Source organism: Leptonychotes weddellii, chromosome 4, assembly GCF_054177405.1.
Source record: "Leptonychotes weddellii isolate Sample4059 chromosome 4, ASM5417740v2, whole genome shotgun sequence".
In the NCBI taxonomy this organism is placed as follows: domain Eukaryota; kingdom Metazoa; phylum Chordata; class Mammalia; order Carnivora; family Phocidae; genus Leptonychotes; species Leptonychotes weddellii.
Window position 1 is genome coordinate 141,489,360 of NC_138372.1, and position 21,203 is coordinate 141,510,562.

A 21,203-nucleotide genomic window follows, 5' to 3' on the forward strand; every position below is an offset into this window, starting at 1 on the left:
TTTCCATGGACTGTTAATCATTTGAATCTAGCTATTATTTTTACTTCCTCTTGTGTTTGTGGTTAATTGAGGAGTTGCAATGAATCCCAAGAGTAAGCAATTATGACTGGCCAAGGCTGAGAGCTCTTTGAGGAAATGCCAGGTGCCATGAACCACAACCAAGGCAAGTGATCTGAGCCCAGTCCCAACCCAAGAACCCATGGAGGGATTGCTCTGTGTTGGAATTCCACTAGGCTTAGGAAACTCTGAACTCCTTGGCCTTAGCTTGTGAAGACTAAGAGGAAGGCAACTATACAGTTACTGGAGGAAACAATGCCCCCAGGAGTCCTTTCTTTATTCCTCCAGACCTCTAAATAAATGGTAACAAGAAGCAGCTGAAAGTCTCCTGTACCCTTCTCCTGCATTTTATCAAGAATTGTTCTTGTTCACCCTTGGTGAAAACCTCTCTCTCAATGAGACTTGCCGAAATACTCCATAAATATTCTTGTGTTAGAATATTCTAAAACACAAACTTTTAGCTCCTGGAGTCACTCAACTTTGTAAAAGACCATTAGATTTAGTAGAATAAAAATAGCCTTATGTGTTTGCAGTCAGTGGTTTCTACAATGACTGTACTTAATTATCAGATTACGTAGTGTAGGTTATAGAGGTTCAAATTTAGACACATGTGCTTTAGGTAGTAAAAGATGGATTTACACTGGGGATTTTTTTTTCTCAGAGTAACTATTTATAAACCACTTAATTTAAAGATTATACCTGGAGATATTATAATAAATTGGGATACTGTATTTTACTCAGTTTACATTTAGTTTCAGGATGCTTGCATTCTATAAAATGTATTTCAAGACTTTCTAAAAGACAAAATAGACACTCTTTAAGCAGTTTACAAGATACAGATCTTTATCTCCTACAAAGGAAAGGAAACAAGAAAGCTGTAAATAATAAGTTCTGAATAGGAATGACATAAACTGCCTAATCAATGTCTTCCAGAACTGGCAAGTGACACCTCTTTGTTTTTTACAAATAAAAACCTTCTTACCATCATAATATAAACCATTATCTCTGCAGGCAAGGTATATTTAGAAATGTACAAAATGTACATTTCCTGCCAGCCTCTAGATCAGTAGGTGGAGATCTAAAGTCATGCAAATATTACAGTAAATGCAGGCAACCAATTTCTAATTATTCCATATCAGCAGATTTGTGAGGAATATAATTTATTAAAAAAGAACAGTTTATGATCAGCAGACCTTGGTTATGACTGTTTAGGAATTCAGTGCATTTTGATCTAATCACAAAATCAAAATATTCATGAAACACAATGATATCTCCCCAAAGCAGCCGGGCAGCCATTAATTTTGAAATTCGGGTAATTTATTAACACTTATCTGAAGCTGTAAAAGCTTACCTCTGTGTTTGTAATATGGGGAAAAGTGAAAGCAGTTTTAAAACTGATTCCTAATGATTTATAATGGTTTGCTGTAATTTGAGCCAGAAATTCAATTAAAATGTATGTCTAGTTTTGTTTCAAGATCTTTAGTTAAAAATTCTATTAAAATTCTATTTCCTTCTTGCATTAAATGTATCTGTTATCTGCATATACAAGAAATATAAGAAAATTCTATCATTTATTCCCTGGTCTCCATAAATGCTTTAAAAAAGCATTCATTTTTATTTAATAATTCTGCTAAGGTAGCATTTGGAATTTATATATAGTAGAGGAAGAATTACTGTATGTGCTATTTTCTCAGTAAGGAAAGAAATCTAACACTGAATACTTTAGGGACAAGTCAAGTGATATTGGCCACTTTATCAGACTAGAGGAAAACAAATAAAATGAAACAGACATTTTTGGCTCCAAATTATTCACCTAATAGATGGTCTCTGAGGCATTTAAAAAATATATAACTTTCCAGAGAAAAGGGTACGGGCTGGGGTGAGGTATGGGGAAGACTACTCAACTTCCCTGAAGCAAATGCAAATAGATGAAAACTTTGAAAAAATTATCCTAAGGTATGAGATTCTTTCAATTTTTCAAAAACCAAAATGAGTTTAATGGGTTAATTGAAGGAGAACCTGATTGGTTCTCGCTTTTCGTCTTCTGGTATTTTCTTGAACTATGTGAAATCTTGTAATAATTGTCAAGACCAAATATTAAAAGAGCTGATTTGTGTCTTAATTTAGTGGTGCCAAAAGTCTATAAGTAGAAATAGAAGTAGAGCTATAAGTCATTGAGCATTTGCTACAGGGGTATATGGATGGCTTGCATGGACCTTTAAATAGTTCAATCTCTTCAATGGTATATGTACTACATGTAGTAAATACAAATATTGTTATTCACATTTCACTCAAGTGGTAGCAGAGTACAAAGTTTCATAGAACTGATAAGTGGAATGGCTAGGATTTGAATCTAGAAGAATTATTACTAGTCTCCTTTTCAATTTGGTCATGTAGTCAGGGAGAGGGGTGGATGGTGGGTACTTCACTTTATAAAGCCTGGAGTCAGGCTAAAGTGAGCTACCTCTGAGTTTGTGGACTGTTTCTGAGAAAGGAGAAGATTTAGTAGACAAAAGTTGATAGTCACTATGAAGAAACAGAGTGGCATTTTCCTTGGTGTATCTCTTGTACCTTGATAATGACAAGATTGGGGCTCTACTTGTCTTCCCTCTCATGGTGAGCTGGGGATCCTGCAGGGTGTGGGACTTGAGAGATGGAGAGCTAAGTGTCAAAATGCCAGAACACAAACAAAGTAAACAGTAGAAAACTTGGTCACTCAGCCAAATGAGTATAAAGAAAAAAGAGAAAGAGAGAGAGAGAACAAAAAAAGAGAGCGAGCAAGCAAGCAAACTAAGTTATAACATCCTATGAGCCTGAGACAGAGGGAAGCCAACGGATGAGTTGTAGAAAAGTCAAAGGAAGGGACATAATTCTGAAGTAATTCCCAAGTGGAGAAGGCTTTTAATGCTACTTTGACGGTCGCTTCTGGGGATGAGCTGAGATTTTATAAAGGGACAGAAACCAGTAAAGCGTGTACTTTTGTTTGACCACTCTCTTAGAATTGCACTGAGATTTCCCTGTGTTGACATGTTGAAAGTTACCAATGGCCAGTGAATTTCTGTTTTATACTCCTAGGTGGGCCAGGGTCTGATAGCAGGAGACTAGCTCTCCCTTAGACATACTAGGGACCTGAATTAGGGCAGCGTTTCCCTGGACGAGGCTTGTGGCATTCAGAATGGGTGCTGTAATTGCTGTGACGGTGCATATTGATAGAAACAGACTCGGGACTGAGGTGGGTGGGACAGCTGCAGATGAGTAGTATACTGACGAAGGAATTTTTCTAAGCATCAGTATGCTCCAAGAATCTGACAACAGTGGCTAGGTGGACATGAATCTCAAATGCATTATACAACATTACCTAGAGCAGGGCTGCCAATGGGGTCTGTAGTGAGAGGGAGTAGATGGATTAGAGGTAATGAAAATGCAGGAGTCAAAACGTACCACAACTACCAGGGTGCTCTCATGATTGAGGGAGGAGGTATTCAGAGATGACTCATAACATGATAGTATTGGGGGATATTCTGGAAGCAGCGTTGCCTTGGGTTGGCTAGACCGAGGTCTTCGACACCTGAACCATTTCCTGTCATGGGTTGGCCAGCCAAAATGCCATAGTGGCATTACCACAGTGTCTAGATTCTGCTCTTCCTAGTGTGTTTATATAGAGTTGACTCTTTTCCTCGAATAGGTCCTTTGGCATTCTGTACATCTGAGGGCCAAGTCTGGGAAGTCCTAAATTTGGAAAATGTGAGTCAGTGCTAGATTAATTGTCCAATTATATTCCTGATGAGGGTAAGTTTTAGACACCTTGTTAGAAAATACCTCCAATTAGGCAAAGTACTTGACTTATGCTGGCATGAGAACAATTGATAGGGAGGCTCTGCAAGGTATAGTCATTTCTCATAATAGAATTCTGATGTCAGGTAGGTGGTATGTGTTTCTTGGGAGGTGGCCTGGTCATGAGCCTCTGCCCATGTTCAAAATGGGTACAATTGCCTCTTGAACTGAAGCATGGCCACGGCTCCCTCTCTAGGTTCCCTGATGTGGCCATGCCAAGAATATGTAATAAGCCGAAATGGAGTAGATGGTGGTTGGGGAGCAAGACAGCAGTTGTGGAAGAATTGCAAACAAAAGCACAGTTTAGGATGCACATGAGCAACACAGAGGACTGTGAGATGACCATGGCTCCCCATGCCTTTTTCTGGCCCATTGCCTGGGAATTTAATGAAAATCCTTACACAAGAAACATAGGGCTTTTCTGAGCCCTTTGCCTTTTTGTTTGCAATGAATTGTTTCTATTAACTAAATTTCTTTCCTATAACCTGTTAATACGGGTGATTTTCCTGCAAGGTAGATACCATATGAAAGGAATACCTTTAAAGGCTATTTGTAGAAGAATGTAGCTGACAAAAGAGTTGCATGACAGGGGTTACATTGCCAAGGGTTGCATGGACAAGACAAAATCAAATGGCCTTGACAGAAAGGATTACTGATGCTTAGTGAATACCAAATAATGCTGCATTGAAAAATTAGGATGGGACATGAGATCCTTTGATTCCATTTACAAAAATCTAATAGACATTAGAGTTCTAGGGCTATTAAAAATGACATAAGTGCACTAACAAATATTGGGAAATATTTAGGGTTTTCTGAATCCGAAATATGACATGAAATTTGAACCAACTTGTTAAAAATCGAAACAATTTTTTCAGGATTCATTGTCATAGCAAGTTAATGCATATATACTGCTTTGGTCAATTTTAACTTTTTGTTCATTTTTAAAATTCACCAATGTTATTTCAAAGCAATCCCATTATCCCATTCCCATCAAACTTCTTGAAAAAATGTTTTACATTTTTTACCTCCTCTGTGTTGACTCTCCACTCCACTGTAGTCTGGTTTATGCTCCCCCGACTCTGATGCAACAGCTTTCGTTAGGTTCTCTAATAATATCTTCATTACCAGTTGTTATGGCTTGTTTTTAACCATAAGCTTTCTTGATTTCTGTGGGGAATACCTTTCTGTCAGTCACTCATTGCTTATCATTCTCTTTTCTTTTCAGTTTGTAACCAAATTCTCCTGCTTCTCCTTAAGCTTTCTTCTCTGTTCCTTTCCAGTTCCATTTTGTGGTTTCCTAGGATTCTGTCCTTGATTTCTCTCCAGAACCAGAACCCAGGTCTCTGGTCTCTTGGGTCAGACTTTTTTCTCGAGTATCAACCTACCCCAGCACAGTGTAAGGGCAGGTGACTTCTGTAGCCTACCATCATCTTCTCCTCCCCTGCATGGCAGTCAGAGGGATGTTTCCTCCAGCGAAATATTCATATATATCCTGCAACTACCCTCAAAAAGGACTCTATGATCTCTTGAGCATTAATAGTAATTCGTACTTTCTGTATTATCTGAACCTACTCTTCTATTCACAGAATGACTTGTTTTGCTGAAGTGAAAAACTAGACATGGCTTCACTTGTGTCATCTTGGTCAAATATATACAGTTTGGTACCCAATAACATTTTTAATTTTCCTATTGTTGTTTTCTTGTACTTTGTTGATTTTCTTTTCCTATATTTTTATCTGAATTTTAAAGTAATAAATGGTGCTAAGATTTTATTGATTCATCCATTCATCCATCTACTTATTCGTTTATTCCTTCCTCAACAATCATGTTCTCTTTCTTTCTCTTTAGCATTAAATTACTTTGTTTTGAAAAGGCAACTTAAGAAGTTGACCCCCAAGTTTTGTACATAAGAAAGTTGAGGCTTGTCATGAGGGTGCTCCATGAAACAAAGCATCCCTTCGTTTTATAATCTGAGAGAAATTTTGCCAGTTATTACTTCTTATTCTTCATTGTGTGGTCTGGGACCTATTTCTGGCTTATGGGTGAATATATGTCTTGGTGGCCTTTGACATAAAGTATTTTCCCATGTGTGGGGCGCCTGGGTGGCTCAGTCAGTTAAGTGTCTGCCTTTGGCTCAGGTCATGATCCCACGGTCCAGGGATTGAGTCCCACGTTTGGCTTCCTGCTCAGTGGGGAGTCTGCTTCTCCCTCTCCCTCTGCCTCTGTCCCCTGCTTGTGTGCTCTCTTTAAATAAATAAATAAACAAATCTTTAAAAAAGGTATTTTCCCATGTGCTTATTAGCAATTTGATTTTATGTTCATAAATTGTCTATTAATTTTATGTTCATAATTATCATATTATTGTCTCAATAATTCCTCCCTATAGGTTTGTGGTATTTTCTTTATTGATTTATGAGTTTTTAGTAGAATACAAGTTTTAAAATTCTGTTACATTTCCTGCAAATATTTACAAATATAAATACAAATATTTATTATATTGTTTTTTGCCTTTCAATTTTTGTAAACTTCTGGAACTTACAGTTTTAACATTTTATAATGATACCTGTCACTTTCTTCATGAGTTTTCCCATTACTTAAAAAGTCTTCTTTCCTCCGAAGACTTAATAAATGTTTGCTTACAATTTTTTTGGATTTTTTGGTCAGTCTATTATTCTACATTTAATTCCTAAGTCCATCTGGAATTTTAGTACAAAGTATAAAGGGAAATGTAATTTTTTCCTTAAATACTTCTCAATTGTTCCAGCACCTTTAAAAAGTAATTTTAAATTGCCTTCCGATCTGTGATGCCCATTTTATACCATACTAAACTTCAATATGTTCTTCACTCTGTGTCTGGGCTACTTATTCTCTTCTGTTAATTTGTCTATGTAGCTTTATCACATCTTCAATCATAGCGGCTTTATAATATATTGCATTCTGGGAAGGTTAGTGTCTCCATTCCTCCATTAAGCTTCTTTTTCAAAATGTCTTTAGCCATGTATTACTGTTTATTCTTACTTTGACAAATATTGGTATAATTTGTGAGGTTCTATGTGTTTCTCATGTCTCAAGTTATCCCAAAGAGAAATTATACAATGTATAAGGGTCTTGTGAAAAAAAGCCCTGGACGAAATAAAAGACAGAGATTCTAGCTATGACCTTGAACAAGTTACAATTTCTTTTAATACCCTCTCTCATTTATAAAGTGAGGGATTTATTCTACACAATTTTTAAGCTTTCTTTCAACTCGGGCTTTTTTACATACAGAGTTCTGATGTTAGAAATTTAAACCATTCATTTATATATTCATTTATTCTCTCATTAAGTTTCTGAACAATTCTGGGAACAATGGTGGGAATGGTGGTAGGGATGGGATGGAAGGCGGCAAGGAAGATAAACATATGCATAAAGTATAATTCTAATCTTCAAGTAATTGACAAAAATGTATTTGTTTATCTCTGCCACTAGACTATAAAATCTGGAAGGATAGAGCTTGCACTTATTTCTGCCTTTTCTATTTTCCATCTATATCTTGTATAAATTCTTAGAACATTTCTTCCAGTACCTCATAATCATCCAATCAACAAATATGTTTCCTCCCATCTGAACATGAGGTCACAGCAACCATGTTTTATTAATCTTTGCACACATATTATTTATCACTATATCTGGTACATGATAGGTGCTCAATGGATTTCTCTTGAATGGAAAAGTCAATAAATTAATTATCTACTTTTAACATAAAATGTTTATTTTAATAGAGTAGTTCACTTATGGCTTCTTAGGAAATTAACAAATGGTGTCTATTAAAGCCACTTGAATTGTTGTTCTTACTATCAAAAATGGGTGTGATCCTTAACTATGACTGAACATTAAAATCATCTTAATTCTTGGGTTTAATCTCAGAGATGCCAGGTGAGGCCTGGGAACTGTTTTTTTAAATTCGGGTTATTTGAATATGTGGCCAGGGCTGAGAACCATGAAGGATCACTGAAAACTGTGACCACGAAGTCTATTGCTCTTTTTCAGCTTTATGGAACTGAGTTACACTAGGGTTACATTATAAGGAACAGCTAACACATTCATGAAAATTAGTTTGTAGGTCGACTCACTTCCTAAATTCTCTTGCCTGTATTGAAATAATCCAGTACCTCTTCCCTATACCTCATATCCTTTATAATCAATCACATTATAATCTATTTAGTAGTCCAACAGTCATGTGGGCGTTCCTATTTTATTTTAGTTCTAGAGACGTAAGTTCAGGTATTACTAACCCAGGCATTTTGAATCCATGGAATCAGGTAAGGGGCATGAAATATCTCCAAGTTTGAGCTATTTCCATGTGGAATGTTATCAAAGTTGGCAGGGAAATGTTGGTAACCTCTTTGCACTGGTAGATGTGGATTTTATAATTACTTGTGACTTTTCTTCTTTTATTGTCTCTGGCTCTAGCTTTGGCATTCTTTTAATGTGCATTTCTGTACAAATTAGAAAAGCAAGAGTTAAGATGTAGAACTTATGTATCTGGCCACAGATGTTCAGAGCAATTCAGCGTGTCAAGCTGAGGTCAAATGAATAGGGAATGTCATTACTAAATGGTAACATTTTCTGAGAGCTTTAAAGAAATTCAAGTCCTTTTTAAATCTACATTTATTTTATCTTTTTTTTCAGGGTGATAGGTTGCACTTCTAGTTCTTGTCAGAGATTTGTACATTAAAATGACTTTAAATTTAACTATTCTAGAAGTCAGCTTTCCAAATGGTATTTCAGACAGAACCAGAAGAAGACATACAATTTTATTTGAGATACAGACTTCTTAAATTCAATGAGATATACTTGTTTATTTGTAAAGCTGATGTGACGTATGCCTATATATCCCTTTGATACATTAACAAAGACTCTGGGGGTTAGGTCATGTTTTTAAATTTCATGACCTGAATTATAGGTATCAATTCAATCTTTTCACGGTTCATTAAACTTAAATGCTATAATGTTCGGAAGTTTAGGACATACTTATGCCAGTTTGGAAGCCAACAAAATGAAGTCCGTACCTGTGCATCTGTGCTCTGTGTTATGATGATACACATTGGTACATAGGGGGATTTGGCTATAAACCACATTATATGTATTTTAAGCCCATGATGTAGCATTTACAGTGCAGAGTTTGCAAAAATGGATCAATGGCAAAACTGGGTTATTGAGGTTGCATTTTAGTGCATGCCACCCCTATAATGCTTGTAAAGAACCAAGTCACATAGTGAGCAAGAAGAAGTGGGTGCCTCCACCTCTTAATTATCTCTGGAATAGAGGTGAGCAGAAATATAGCTAAATATATAACAGACACTGTTGATGCCTCATACACATCCTTCAAATCCTTACACTGCTTGCTCTCAGGCTGATTTACAGTTGGCAGCATCTCCAACGTTTTGTCTGAGGACTTTTTCTGCAGCAACAGAAGTCTGCTCAGCCCACTTGCAGGGCACGCTGGAAGGACCAGGGAATTATCCCTTTTTAGGGGCTCCCCCCAGCCAGTGATGGAGGAAAGTTGATAGATAAATACACTGGCTCCTTCTTCCACAAGTGGGAGAATCTGAAGTACGCAGTCTACCCATCTCCCAGACTTCCCCAGTTGGATTATCTCCAAGTGCCCAAAGTGGCAACTTGCTCAATAACACTCCCTTTATGGCTTTCTTTGCACTTTTTCCATATCTATGTTCCTTCCCCACTCCCCTAACCAGTCTTGCCTGCCTCTCCCAAACTTGCAAATGAGTCCTTGTCCTAGGGCTCACTTCTGGGGAAATTTCAATTATAATAATCGGCAATGGTATATGCTTTCTTATTTTCGTTTTACAATGGAAATTTGTGGGAGTTCACCTAAAATAATATTGCAACTCAATACCCTAGGGACTCTGTGGCTTCGACCAACTCACAATGTCTTCCTGCACCTCCATTTCCTTCTTTAGAAACTTAGCAGATGGCATAAATGACCTCATTCTAAGATTCTATTATTTTGAGACCTGAACTAGGGTTTCTTCTTCCCTCATCCATGCATTCTTTCTGTGATTTACGGCTGAGTGATCTTTCTCTAGGCAGCTAAACATTATTGCCTTTCAGGATCCTCTTAGCCAAAGCAAGCAGAGCTTCCAAAAAAGTCTTTCTGCTTGATGCATTCTCTGGGTGCCCTGTTCTCACTTGTCATCAGCTCAGACTCTGGGTACCATTCCTCCTACCCCTCCTCACTCCTCTGAGGTTGATAGTTGCAGCCTCAGTCATAGAGCATCAGGATTCCAGGCCCCCTTCTCGGAAAAACCCCTCACTTTCTTCTTCCCTCTCAGGTTTGTTCTGTCTTGATGCAGTCAGAATTTGCTTCTCCGTGGGACTCCCACAGTGGCTCCCTACATGAGGTATAAGCACTTGCTCCTCGATCTGACTTCATTTGCACAGTTTAATAAAAAGGGATTTCATACCATACTCAATAGGTATGTACAGCATGACAGGCCAATTCCACAGATGAAGTTGGTATCTTTTAAGGAGGTTGAAATAATTGTGAGAACTGCCAGCATGGAAGTAAAGACAAAAGAAAACGTGAAGTGAGGGAAAGCATACATTTTAAATATTTATTTTTTAAAAAATGCAAACACATTTGTTATTTTCCATGCCTTAGCTGGTCTGGAGAGGGCTGTCTTGGGTTTCCTGAGCACCTGCGGCTCTGCAGTCTGTCCTCCTGGCAGAGAGAAAGGCATTTAGATTCTGGGTATTTGTTTCCTTTTGCTTGCAGCTATTCTTAGATTTGGAATAGACATATGAATAGATAAGAGTACTATGGAGAGAGCCTTATGGGGTCAACATGGCATCACTGTTGCTCAGAAGGGGCTTCCTGCAAAAGGGCTATCAGTCTTCATGTTTTTCAGGTGGTTTATCTCAGTTTATCAGGGCTTTGACATCCAGAGCCTCAGGATCATGGTATTTCCAACGGGCATCTCGCCATCTGAATGAATGAGAACAGATGTACGAATGTATGTGGACTTGATTAGACCCAATGCCAGGCTCTAAAGCACTGAAGTAGGACCTTGGACCACAGAAGCTCATGGAGAAGCCAGATTTCCAGCAGTCAAATAAAGAGAGGACTTCCACCCCCCCAACCCAGGAGTAAACTGGGATGACAGTGATGTTCAAATCCAACAGAGCTTCTAGTGTACGGAGGGTGACCTTACTCATATCTACTAGTGTCTGTGATGAATTTAGGGTTTTATAAGTTGCTTCCTTCACATTGGTTCTGAGTAAGCTAAATGTTATCATATTATTATCTTGAGCTGCAGAGGTTTCCCAGGCTAACAGGTCATTTTTAAGCTCCCAAATCTTCCAAGGTCAAATCTGATTAAAGGAACACTGCTGTGGGTAAAGGAGGAGAGTTCCAGAACACATACACAAATGACCTGGACTGTTTCTTGCCTAGATTGGAGGAAAAAGCATGGTGGGGGTGGGGTGGGGATGGGGAGGTGGGGGTGTCTAGATCCAGCCTACCTGCTGATGGTTCTCTGCAAGTAATCATGACTTGGTTTTGAAGCAGCTCCAGATGTAAAAAGATTTCAGAAATGTATTTATCATGTGTCTTGCGTTAGAGTGTTTTCCTTCAGCAGGCTTGAAGGCCCTTTCTGGTAGTCCTTTCACTTGTCTTATTGTGGATATCTTTACACAAGCTTAGTGTGTCAGGGATAATAATTTTCATCAAATATGCTTTCCCTGGCTCCATGAAGTTAGGTGTGCCATCTGGATCATTCTGGCCAATGAAATAATACTTGTCAGTGTTATGCTGAGGCAGCAAAAAACCCATGAACCAACCCACAGTGTCTCTCTCCTCTGTTTTGGAGGCTAACAATGTTCCAGATGGTGGTGCCCCTGTCAGTCTGTGTTCATGAGTAACTGTGTGAAGGACAGCCCTATATTTGACTCATACTGTGCATGTAGTGTTTGTGAGTGTGCAAGAAATGTACTTTCATCATATTAAGTTATTGAGACTTTAGGGTTATTTGTTACTACAGTATAATCAGTCTATTTTGACTAACATAGACATTGGTACCCACTATAGGGTGGTGCAGAAAAAATAAAAAATATGTATTTGGTTTTAGTGATAAGGTCACACGTAGTGAACCAACAGATACTGAAGACTGGAAAGGTGGCTGGCTCTGAAAAAAAACTTCTTGCTAAGACAAAGCTGAGTTAATTGCTTGCTGCATTAAGGAATAACACTACCTTGAGGGAGTCCCTTGGGAAGGGTCACGATACAACACTGTGGGATTGCGGGACACAATGAAACAGGAATGGAAGTGGGGTTCCTTTGCTACAGCAAGTGTGTGAATAAACAGCCTGCACTAATTCTAACTAAATTTTGTTTCTGACACAGTAGAATTTGAATTTGAAGATGTTATTTAAAAGCCTTGCTTATTGGGGTGAGCATAACATAATGTATAGAGAAGTTGAATCACTATGTTGTATGCCTGGAAATAATGTAACATTGTACATCAAACATACTAAAAAATTATTAAAGTGTTTTTTAAAAAATAAATAAAAATTGAAAAATAAAAATGATAAAATGCCTTCTTATTGAATAACATTTTTAAAATACAGATTTTAGAATCTAATGGTTCCCAAACACCTGAATAGCTATCCCTCTATGAGCTACCTACTTAAAGTATCATCTTTCTCAAGCAAACTTCTAGGGAGATCATTTAACAGCTAAAAAAATGATCCTTTGATTTTATCAGTTGCCAAAACCACAGGAGACTACTGTAGGCTCTTATTTAATTATTATTTTAGACCTATGCCCCAACAGAAATGCAGGGTGGGCCTTTATTCATATTGTTCCCCTTGTTTCTCATTTCCATCCAGAGAAGTTCCTCTAGACATAGATTTAATGACTTAATGATACATCCTCCTTCTCTCACATATTCCCCTAATCAGAACTAATCCAACCTCACTCTGTGCTCGCAGAACACTTTGTCTTTCTATTATAGTATTTGACGTGGGCTGACTTGGCCGTAATGGGTATTTGTGTTCATGCCTTCCATATGTCTTTTTAGTCTCCATGAATGGACTAGGTCTTTTGAAAATTTGGACGATGTGGGCCATAAGTTGGAGAAATTGGCGGTTAAATCAATTCTTTCCAATAAATTTGAGTGAATAAATTTCTTTTCGGTACTTCCTCAATGTGTGTTAATAAGGATGAGATATGTTATGGTGCTGTAACAGCTACTTCCCCAAATTTCCATGTTTTTACACACGCAAGTTTATATTTCATACTACATGTACAAAATGGATCAGTATGGATTTCTGCACCATCAGTGACTCAGGGACACAGAATTACAGAAAACTTGACATCTTGAATGTTCTTGGTAGCTGTAACAGAGGAAGAAAGATTCTGGAGAATCGTACATGAGCTTTGCACTGCCCAGTCCAAACAGCTCATGGAGAGAGAGCTGTGAAGGTGCTGAGGAGCCACTAGGTTCAAAATCTTATATTTTCAAGCTGTTATTCAATGAGCAGGGCTTTTTAGAAATACTTTCATATCCAAATTCTACTGTGCTAAAACCAAAACCAAGCTAAGATAACAAATTAGCAAAGAGTATTTATTTATATGGTTGCAAGAGAACCATCTCCCACCACTTTTGTTCCTGCAGGAGTTCAAAGAGAGTTTGAAAGGAGTGAATTTATAGAGTAAAAAGGAGACAGTCTATTAGGGTGAGACTTTTAGAGAGGGTGTGAGGAAGATTTGTGATTGGCCTTTAAGTATATTTGGTTGTCCTTGTTCAGCAGCAAGTGAGTAGAAGAACAGGTTAGGGAGATTTCCAGAGAGGAAGAGGATGTTTCATCCATGGCTGGCCATTTCCTAGAACTCGTGAAGATCGGTAATTTGTTTTTGTTTTTGTTTTTTCTGTTAAACTGACAGAATATTTAAGTCATGGTCCTCAGGTTGGGTAGTGGTGACAGACAATTCCTCAACTAAATTACTAATTTTAGTGAGTTTTGCTTTTTTTTCTTTTTACTTTAAAAGAGTGAATTTTATTGTATTTACATTTTACTTCCATAAAAACAAAACAAAAAATAATTAGACTTTTCTACGGATGGTCAGGATTTGTACATCACAGACAGGAAGACCATCAGGACATGAAGAGTGCTAGGAAATGAAAAACAACACTTTCCAAGTTGTTGGTTTTCTACACGGCAGCATACTGTGTTTGCATTAGAACGGTAACCTTAGTGAAGTTTGGGAGGAGCCCTGAATTGCTGCTTTTTCAGCTAGTGTGAAGAATTATGAGGGCTTGGACTGGTCAACAAATCTCTTTCTTGACAGTGAATTAGGTGATGTCTAACTTCTCTGTGGGTGCTTATGAGTCTGAGACTCCATGATGATGTGGCCACAAACTAACTGAATTACCTCGTTTATCAATCGATAATGAGATGAATAGCAATTTGTCTCTTAGGGCGGTTACAGGGAGAAGTCATGTTATAACAGGAGTCTTACAAACAAACACACCCACTGAGTTATGGAACTCTCTGTAATAACCAGCCATTCTCTGTTATTCTAAGGTGACAGATTTGGGGGTCCTCCTTCCTAAAATATGTGTCTGTGGCTCAAGAGACTGCTAGGGGTGCGCCCTCCTCTTTGTACATCCCTGGAGCAAAGGCTCTTCTCAAATCGTGGATACAGCCTTGTCTCCCAGAACCTAAGGCCATTTGTGACCCTGCCATTTAGATGTGCAGTCAGCTGGAAACCTTTATTCAAAGGAGCTGCTCCAGGCTTAGCGTCTGCCAGGCTGATGCAACTTGCCCAGCTGCACACATCCACGCCACAAAGTTGGAATCTATGCCCTGAAACAACCTGGATCCTTCCCTGCATATGGTTTCCACACTTCAGCTCACGCAAGTCTGTGGCAGAGTTCACCTTGGGGCAGAAAGTACTGTCACGATTTGAGAAATTGTATAGTCGCCCTCTTTTCATATAAATTATAAATAATGGATGCTCAACAATAATTTGAGGGTGAATTTGTCAACAGGCAGTATTTTGCTAATGCCTGTCTCTAATTCACAAAGTAGGGATCTCTTTACACTTCCACTGGGAAGGATAATCATTTGCCAGTTCAAGGAAGACATTTGAACTTGGTAACCTTTTAAGAATTCCTAATATTTACTCAGTTCTTAGGCACCATGCCAAGATCTCTACATGCACAATAACTCATTTAATCATCAAAATCACTTGAGTTAAGAGGTTGATACTATTTATGTCCCCATTTTACAGATGAGACAAATGAGGAAGATTAAGGTAATTTTCTCAAGATCATATATAGAATCATTATTCTATATATATTCTATATATTATACATACACTAGTAATGTCATTAGAAGTTTTGTTGAGTGGGCAGGCTTTCTTTTTCTTTTTTAAATTGTTGCTAAAGCTGTAAATTTTTACTTTACAAAAATTAATGGATTTTAAACATCTTCACTTTATTTCACTTTAAAAATGTAATCACAAAGATGCCACAGTACAACAGGGTCTTCGTTCTTACGTGGGGCTTATCCAGATTTGTTGATGGTGTTTGGTACAGTGGCCTATGAGTATCTGCCATGTTAAGTTTCAAGTTGCATTACCCCAGAAAGGAGAAAGAAATATGCTCTTCTTTTTGTACTTGGTGGTGGTCATGGTAGATGCCATGTTTCCTGGTGAAAACTGTGATCTGGCAAAAGTTGTTGCTTGTTTTCTTTTTAAGTCATTTCAGTGAATAAAAGGAGCTTACTCATATCTGAGGATACTTAGAAACAGTAGAGAAAGGCATCACATCACCTCTCTCACTTTGATTGTCCATCTGTAAAATGGGGATTATAAGTGACCTTATAGAGGATGCTTGCTGAGCATTCCAGAATGCACTGTATAGATAGCAAATATGACTCACTTTCTCATATGGCTCTTCTCCAGAGAGTAAGGCTGGGCAACAATTTCCCTGAATCTTTGCAGGCATAGGCTTAGATGAACATTTATCAAGTGCTTATAATTGTGCAGTGTATCACTTGGTGGGCACATACATTTGGTTTGAATCTTGATGAAGTTTTTTTGTTTTTTTTTTTTTAATTTCTCCCTGTTTTCCTGGCATAATATTCTGGACAGCAGCAATGCAATCTGTTGTTTGTTTAGAAAGGATGGCAGAAGGGTGTATGGGGTGTGTATGTGTGGTGGTGGTGGTGGGGTGTGTGTGTGTGTGTGTGTGTGTTGTGGAAGGGGCTAGTCATATATCTTCACAGTCTAGGAAAACAGAAATTCTGCAACATTCTGTTACCTGAGTTAGATATCAGTTGGGAAGAGGGTAAGATTTGGAGTGAATTTGGAGCTACACTCCTGTGATGGGCATGTATAGCAGAAAGTCCACATCCTTCCCTCTCCAATGTGGGCACATGCGCACATGCACACAGAAACCCACACATGTGTGTTCACACAGGGAAGAAGGGGATTTTCATCTCATGATCATCCCATAGTAGAATTCTTCTGTCCCTGGCTTTGGCAACCCTACCTTTTCCTCCCCACGACTTCCCCACTACCCAACTTGGAGGCTGGGCTCTGCTAGAGGGCAGAGGAAGCATCTGAGCTGGTGGAAGAATCACCATAGCAACATGGCACTGAGTCCTGCCCCCAAAGGTCTAGCTGTGCTTGGTTTTTGGTCTTAGCCCAAGTGAAGCAATGGGATGGTCTTCCTCACAGCCCAATCTGTCGTGATTTTGAACTACCTTTCCTCCCCAGGTAGGCTTCTTCCCCTGATCTCTGTACAGTTTTGTGAGCTGGATTTTCCTTTTTCTGTCCACCAGAGCCGAGAAGCCGAATGCCAATTTATTTTTCATGTTTCAGATAACAAGCCAGCCTTACCCAAAGGTATGGTTGGCAGCCACCTACTATTGTGATTCAGGGCTCCTGGGAAGGACTCCCTCTGAATAAATATATTGCTCCTAAGAGAAAGGGATGTTGGAGGGCAGGAGTGGCAGTTCTAGGGTAATGGAGCAAGTGCTGGTCTTTCAGTTAGGAGGTCAAGGTTCAAATTTATTTACTATTAACAGTATAGAGCTGGACTTTGTGGGGTTTTTTGTTTTGTTTTGTTTTTGTTTTTGCCAGTGATTGAACTATAGGTATACTCAGCAATGTGGATGAATAACTCCTAGTAATGTGATGTGGAGTGTGAAAAATAAGTTCCAGAAGATTGCCTATTGTATACTAAAGTTAAAAAACTACTAAAATTAGAGGCGCCTGGGTGGCTCAGTCGGTTGAGCGACTGCCTTCGGCTCAGGTCATGATCCCGGAGTCCCGGGATCGAGTCCCGCATCAGGCTCCCTGCTCAGCAGGGAGTCTGCTTCTCCCTCTGACCCTCCTCCCTCTCATGCTCTCTGTCTCTCATTCTCTCTGTCTCAAATAAATAAATAAAATCTTAAAAAAAACTACTAAAATTAAACAACATTGAACAAATATGCCTATATTTAGACATGATTTATACAAAAGTGTGTGTGTGTGCGCACGCACACACATGCACACATGCATGTGTGTGTAAAGTCCAATAAACCTTCTGGCTATCTCAGGTTGGAAGGAAAAGGATAAGATAGCAGTTGTAGATAGAGGTTGAGAGGTGTGTTTATGGCTATTCATTATTTTATTTCACTTACTTTATTAATTAAAGAAAAGAGGGTAATGCCTGGAACACTAATGATGGTATGTCCTGAAGCAATGATTATGGTTTGTCCAATTACATGTATTTGAGGGTCACACAACTGAAACCAAAACCAAGCCCTCTGTAACTGTAGCTGCTGATGCATGTTACCCCTGCTCTCTGAACCTTGGTTAGCTTCTCTGCAAATACAAACATTCAGTCCCAAACAATATTCTTGAATACATTAATAAAGAAGCCTGTATATTGTCATGTCACACATTTGTTATTTTGACAACTATATTTTAATATCCTTGATTTCCTTACTAATCTTATTTTTCTGAAAGGATTCCATAGGTGTAACCACAGAGCCAAAGGGGTTCTTAGCTCAAAAAGATTATACAACTTTTACAGAAAACTCAAAATTCTCTAAAGACACAAACACATATTCAGAGAGAGAGAGAGACATATAATTCTGTTAAGTGGATGGCTTGGGTGGCCTGAGAAAGTTTGAAAATATATATACATACATTATATACACATGTACATATATATATATTCCCCCCTCACTTTCCCATAAGCTATGGGATTTTTGTTTTTGTTTTTTGGTGTTTGTGCTTTCTTTTGATAGGTGATCCGCATTTATTCCTTTCAAGATGAATAGCAAGATGGTAATTTTGACACATTAAATACATGGAAAAGAAATGAGCACATTACCTTTTCAGTTAAACTCCACAAAGAAAAATAATACTTTTGAAAATGATTTAAACATGTTAAAGTATATCATTCAAGTTCTAAATCATTTTTGAAAACTCTTGAGAAAATTTCAGGACCTGAAGGTCTTTGGGTTATTTCTTCCAAACGAAAAAATGAGGGTCAGACAAAGTGCAACATGACATTATAGCATTTCCTACATCACACTCTTTAAAAAAATGGACGCACATGGCCCGGTGTGCTGAAATCCATCCAGGGAGGAATCCATATGATTTCTATCTATGTTTTGCAACTCATTCATTGACTTTTCTCCAGGAACTTTGAATCCTGATTCGTTCTTATAAAATTATTCATTGCCATATAAGGTTTCAGTATACATGTAAGCAGAGGTTTTAGACTCCAATGTAAGCCACATACCCACCAGTCTGGGGGATTAACAAGAGCTTGTTTGTATAAGGGACCAAGGCATTTTCTGAAAAGAATTCATCTCAAGTGAAGAAGAAATGAAAGAAGTAAACAAGTTTGGTCTCAGGACAATGAGCTGTTGTCAGGGGAGTGCCAATTTTTAACAAAGAAATAAATATAACTTTCAGATTGTCCTTTGGCAATCCAGAACTTGGGTAGATCCCAGAGGTGGTAAATATAACAGAGCTGGGTCACAAAAGAATCTCTGTACATCCCTTGATGTACTTCCTAGCCCCTGTGGCAGAATCTAACAAATGGTACAACTTGTGCTATCTTAACATCCATCATGCCTCACTGTGTAACAGCCTTGCTGTGGATGGTAGTAATTCTGCCTTTGTCCTCTGAGCCAATCAGTGTAATTTCAACCTCCTGCCATGAGGATTGGTTTGCAGTATGCACAGAACAGAAGGTGGCCCAGTCAAAGGGAAGCTCAGGACTTGTATTTGATGGGTAGGAAAAGAAAAGTCGTATTTCCTGGAAAAAAAGCCATGTGTGGATATAACACCTGGGTCCAGAGAGGCCTTTTGCCCCATGTGGAGAGTCAGCCTGAGGACGAGGCTGACCTTGAAGGAGGGCACAGCAACAATGCACTGGTGCAGAAACAGAGCAAGAGCACTGATCAAAACTGTCCAGAAGCTGCTTTACTTCTGGATTTTTCTAGAACATGAACAATACAGTCCCTCTACCATTCAAACCACTTTGATTTTGTTGTTGTTGCTGTTGGGAGCCAAAATGGTTGCTTATTTTGGCTAAACTCAACTATGGTGACTATTCAGGCAAGCTAAATTGCAGAAAAGGAGAGACAAAGAAGCAAGAGAAGAGAACCATGGTTATCTAGACTCTTAGCCTCACAGCACTCTGTGGAAATTTGTACATGAGATAATATAGTTAATACCCTTATTTTTTTTTTTTAAAGATTTTATTTATTTATTTGACAGAGAAAGACACAGCGAGAGAGGGAACACAAACAGGGAGTGGGAGAGGGAGAAGCAGACTCCCTGGCCGAGCAGGGAGCCCGATGCGGGACTCGATCCAGGGACTCCAGGATCATGACCTGAGCCGAAGGCAGTCGCTTAACCAACTGAGCCACCCAGGCGCCCAGTTAATACCCTTATTTTATAGATCAAAACATAACTGCATCAAGAGGTCTTCTGATATGTCAGAAGACTTACCATGCAAATTACCATGTAAATTAAGAATACAAACCCTGTCTTTTGATTCAACTTGCACAGATAGCACAGATTATTGTGGATTTTTAAGTACTTTTTTGAAGTTTTAAAACCTGGAGCCATTTACTAAATTATTTTAGATTTAGGACATTCAGATGACTTATGTCTCCTTGAAATTCACCTGCAAATGATAACTAAATGATGTGAGGTTGACTCTCTTTTACTGTTGTTAGATGAAGATGACAGAGTATAAATTATTGAGAGTACCTCAACCCCCAGTCAGAAAGTTGTACTCATGTTCCAGCTAATTGAACCTCTCCGGCTGGCAGGAAGGTCAAATTGTAATGATAGCAATTTTTTATTGAGCATTAACTTTGTGTTTGGTATTGTGTTAAATGCTTTACATGCATTGTCTCAATTAAACTTTGCAAAAACTTTGGAGGTTGTTACCATTGTGCTATTTTTCATACAGTGAAACACTAGAAATGCAGCAGGAATGTGACTTGGGGGTGTTATTAAGAGGTTGATGAGGGTTCATAATCTCAGACCACCTTCAGGCATAAATATGTGATGCCTTCAACATGTTTGAAACCACATGATCCCTCTCAGGAGGCAAACAGGTCCCTCTAAAATGGTTTTGCATCATTCATCAACTTAAAAATTATTTTAGATGCTTCCACTAATCTTTTCTTAAAATCTTCAGTATTGGTCCTTCTGAGTTTGAATAACACATCACAATTTTTAAAAATTTGCTTTCAGTACAGGAATTAAAATTGATTTTTCAAAATACATTGTTATTTTATATTTGAAAGTAATTTGATTGAATGCTTCATGCTTCGTTGGTTGACAACTATATAGTAAGGAGTTAAAAAGAAGAGAGAGGCATTGCATTTCTGAGTAACAGTGATAAAGACTCAATTTTTATAACTGCATCTCATCTTTTTTTTATTTTAAAATTGAAATAACGGGGGCGCCTGGGTGGCTCAGTCGTTAAGCGTCTGCCTTCGGCTCAGGTCATGATCCCAGGGTCCTGGGATCGAGTCCCACATCGGGCTCCCTGCTCGGCAGGAAGCCTGCTTCTCCCTCTCCCCCCCTCACCCTGCTTGTGTTCCTGCTCTCACTATCTCTTTCTCTGTCAAATAAATAAATTAAAAAAAAATAAAATTGAAATAACGGTTTAATAGTTCTGTGATTTTTAGAAAGGTTGATTACTTATACCTTTTCATAAGAATAAACATGTTATCTCCTATAACACGCCTATAAGATGTTTATAAAACAGAACTGTGTA